Here is a 4,115-nt window from a genome sequence, read left to right as displayed (position 1 = left end):
CCCCTTGCCATAAAATATCAGGTCTTCAAAGGAGCCCAAAAACGAACTTCTGTTAGAAAGAAATCCATTACACAGAGTTAACTAAACTTGAGTATTTATTAAAACGGTAACTCAAATGTAATCTGAACACTTAAACATGTGATTTCAAATTAAATAAATAGTTACATTTCAATTAGAAGGACAAAATGAATCGAGTTCAAGTTGTACAAACAGGACAGATGTATCGGTCTTCTTTCCCCGTTCTTTGCACACACGAACAGTGAAACCACTGTGGGTACACGTCACAACCAATCTAATGTTCTCAAGAATAATTTTGAAATGATATATTCAGCTATTCATATTAGAATTTGGGCTTTTTTTTAGGCTTACCCAGTCAGTCACATTTTGTAAGGAGTGTTTCCCCACACAGAACGCACAGGTCCTTTAAGTCTACTACAGGAGGATACATGTTATCATACAACATACTTAGAAGTTTTACAGACAACTGAACAGGCAAAACTGATGTTTTTACTTAAACTAATCAACTAACGATTGTTATACTACATCTTGCAAGACCAAACTGCCTGAATATTTGGACTTTGAAACAAGTTACTTTTTAATAGGCCACTTACCACTGTTTTGTAGTAGACAAGTGATTTGGTTGACTAAATCTGGTTTATATTGCCATAAAACATGTATTTGTTGTGAACAGTCACATACACACTGAAATTATGCATGATCAAACTGATTAACGATGCATTGATATACCATTGATGCTTTAAAATTGAAGTCAACAGTTCTGTTGAATGGATGCTTATACAGGATAAATATTATACAGGATCAATGCGAAACAATGCTTGAGATTTGGCTGAATCTGTGCCATAAGGTATTAAAACAATATTCCAAAGTCAGATTGCAATTGACACCAACTGTCTAATAGTTACTTTAAGCACAAGCGGCCCACAGGAACTGCCATCCTGTTGATGTGAATAGGGTATTGTGTCACACGCCCATCTTGAATGGTAATAGCCCCTCTGTGCCATGAAGGACCTGAAACAAATGAATATTCATTTTAAACAAAATAACAAATGTATTATAAATATATTGGCCATTTAATATTTTTTTTCCCTTTTTGTAGAACTCATTTAAAATGTTGGTTTACCTGGTCAAATCCCGACACTTTAATTTTTACATTGCTCTCCCCAGAGGATCAAGAAACAGAGCCCTCTTCTCTTGATTGACTATTTAAAAAACATAAATATTACTGTTAGAGTCCAGTGGTTATCATTAATGACCCCAAATATATATGTGTACTCCTTTGGATCCATCCACCAACCTTAATTTTTGCAGCCAGATGTTGGTCATTTCAAAAGAGTCTATGCAGGCTGCCTTTTCTGGAGAATGCAGGTTGTGTCTTTGTAGTAAGTGGTACATGTAGGCATTCATAACCTTACAGGAATAAATAAACCTTACAGGAATAAATAAAGGCTTTAGATTATTAGTTTCAATAAAGAAATAAAAAGTAAATAAATGTCCATCTTCCTACATCCTTCAAATACGTCAGATAAACCTATGCTTAAAAAGTTAATGCAAATGTATGCTTATAACCAGAATCAGTAATCGTTTAAGGTCTCATTTGAATGGCCCTATCTTTGACAGCAGCACATATACAGATTTTCCTCCCCAGGCTTCTCTGATACCTGGAAAATGTTAACATACAAAAGAATGCAGAGATCACATACAAGTGACTATAGAAGAATCTCCACAGTTCAGAGATAACATGTCTATCATTTAATTGAAGGGTGAATACCCCTTTAAATTGATGTATCTGTGCATCTATAATATTTTACTTATAACCACACATTAAACAAACAATGTCATAGGAAGGCATATTGTGAAGTACATAAATGTTTCTAAATTAAAAGAGCCAGCTGCTGTTGAAGAGCTGGCTGAGGAAACCACTGGGCCTGGAGGCAAAGAGACTGGAGGCACCACCACTGGGCCTGGAGGCAGAGATACTGGAGGCACCACCACTAGGCCCGGAGGCAGAGAGGCTGGAGGCACCACCATTGGGCCTGGAGGCAGAGAGACTGAAGGCAAAGAGACTGGAGGCACCACCACTGGGCCTGGAGGCAGAGAGACTGAAGGCAAAGAGACTGGAGGCACCACCACTGGGCCTGGAGGCAGAGAGACTGGAGGCACCACCATTGGGCCTGGAGGCAGAGAGGCTGGTTTGGAGTGAGATAAGGACACAACTGGGACTGTGGCTGATGATGATGAATTGGCTGTGGAAGTTAAATTGACCTGTAAAGATGTTTTTAACTTGTGTGGGATGCGGGGAAGCTGTTCAATACAGTGCTTCAAATAGTCAATGTTTATTTTTGGAACTGAAACACCCTTTTCATCTTCAAAACCCTTTTCATCTTCAAAAGCAGCATTCTTGCCTTCCAAAGATGTTATTTTAAAGGAGCCAAGAAATTTGGCCTCTAATTTGCCAACTTTGCGTTTGCTCCATTCGGGTATTTTACCTCCACACCTTGTCACCTACATTCAATTTGGAGAGAGGGTACTTTTTTTGTTTTCTCACTTTTTCCTGGGAAGCAGCCATGTTTGATTGTGCCTCCATCAAAATGTCACTAATTTTAATGGCCGACTCAGTGACTTCTTGAATTGAGAAGTTTTCCTCTACACTCTTGTCAATCTGAAAAGAAAATTAACATTTTGGCATTAGTACCAACGCATAAGGGATGATTTTGTTTAGTGTTATTTATCGGTTGCATTTTATTTTTACCATTTACTTATTAGTGTACAAAGCCATTGAAATACTGAGTAAGACTTTCTAAAAAAAATTACTAAATTATTCAAGGTTGGAGTTAAGTTCATTTTACTTCCTTTTTAAATTTAGTACATGCAGTGGTACCGTAGTAGTATATAGAATATACATTTATCATTGCAGCTTATTTCAATTTTCATGACCTTTATGTAGTTACCATGTAGTTCTCTGGTATCTCAGAGGGGTAATGGGTCTCTCTACCAAACATAAGAAAAAAACGGAGAAAACTGTTGTCACTTGTCGCTTTGTTCGGAGTCCAAACATGACTGCCTCCAGATGCTTGTCCCAGTCACTTGGCTTGTCTTTTACAAGCCTGCACAGAGATCTTTGAATATATATAAAATAGGGACCTTTCAATGTTCAGCATCTCACATATCCGTCTGTCGACCTACAGATATGAAATAAATGAGTTTCATTAAGAGCACATTGCACAAAGATCAAAGGTTATGATGTAGACAAGAGCAAGTGTTAAAACATCATGTAAAAAACACAAGTGTAGATAATTTACACAACATGTTAGTACAACTTGCCTTATTAACAAACTTTGTCCCTTGATCTTTGAGAACCCTTTGTGGTGCCTCAAATTGGTGGACACATTTTATCAGGCAATCAGTCACTTCTCTGGCAGATTTAGTTTTTAAAGGATAGGCCTGGGGCCACTTTGTCATATAATCAATTATAACACAGATGTACTGATTGCCATTTTCGGTCATGTTTAATTGGCTGACAAGGTCCATCCCCACAAGCTCAAATGGCTGTTTAACCTGAAATGACCAAGAAGAAGAAAAAAAAAGTTGAGCAGAGCCTTTCTGGGCGAAGTATAAAGTATGCCCACTATGTATAAGTGAGCGATGGAGAAGAAAGCATACCACAATTGGGACATTGTCACATTGTTTTAATGAGGTTCTGCTAGCCTGACATGATTAACACTGCGCCACCTTGTATAAACAAATGTGAATAATGTAATAGTATGGCAAGATCAGTAAATTAGTACATACCCAATTCTCAATGTCCTTTGACATACCAGGCCAACACAATCTTGTAGAAATTGCATGTAGAGGTTTTTTTTGGACCTGTGTGAGCGCCAATGCTGTTGGCATGAAACTCCTCAAATTTTATTTGCTTCTTTTGTCCCACATACTACTTTGGATCTAACAATATTGGTAGTGCCTTTGTGTCGGATATAGTACAGTTTACCATCTATGACAAAAGAATTAATTCCATATGACAAGTTTATAGGTTGTTAACAAATTCATTTATTATTGACTTTTAATTGTTTTCTTTAATCAAATTTAATTTAAAA

General features: G+C 37.2%; 1 long non-coding RNA gene across 1 annotated transcript; it reads right to left on the bottom strand.

Annotated features, from left to right (window-relative positions):
* Nucleotides 1-227: 227 nt before the first annotated feature.
* Nucleotides 228-3,638, bottom strand: LOC137075955 (uncharacterized). Its single transcript, XR_010905127.1, has 6 exons — nucleotides 3,343-3,638; nucleotides 2,970-3,200; nucleotides 2,567-2,680; nucleotides 1,316-1,428; nucleotides 1,142-1,220; nucleotides 228-1,029 (listed from the first exon to the last, which is right to left on the bottom strand). It is a non-coding gene; the product is annotated as an uncharacterized lncRNA (long non-coding RNA).
* Nucleotides 3,639-4,115: the final 477 nt, after the last annotated feature.

The sequence above is a fragment of the Pseudorasbora parva genome, chromosome 5, assembly GCF_024679245.1.
Source record: "Pseudorasbora parva isolate DD20220531a chromosome 5, ASM2467924v1, whole genome shotgun sequence".
Classification (NCBI taxonomy): Eukaryota; Metazoa; Chordata; class Actinopteri; order Cypriniformes; family Gobionidae; genus Pseudorasbora; species Pseudorasbora parva.
The sequence above is the reverse complement of the archived record's forward strand: the minus strand, read 5'-3'. Positions and strand labels throughout refer to the sequence as shown.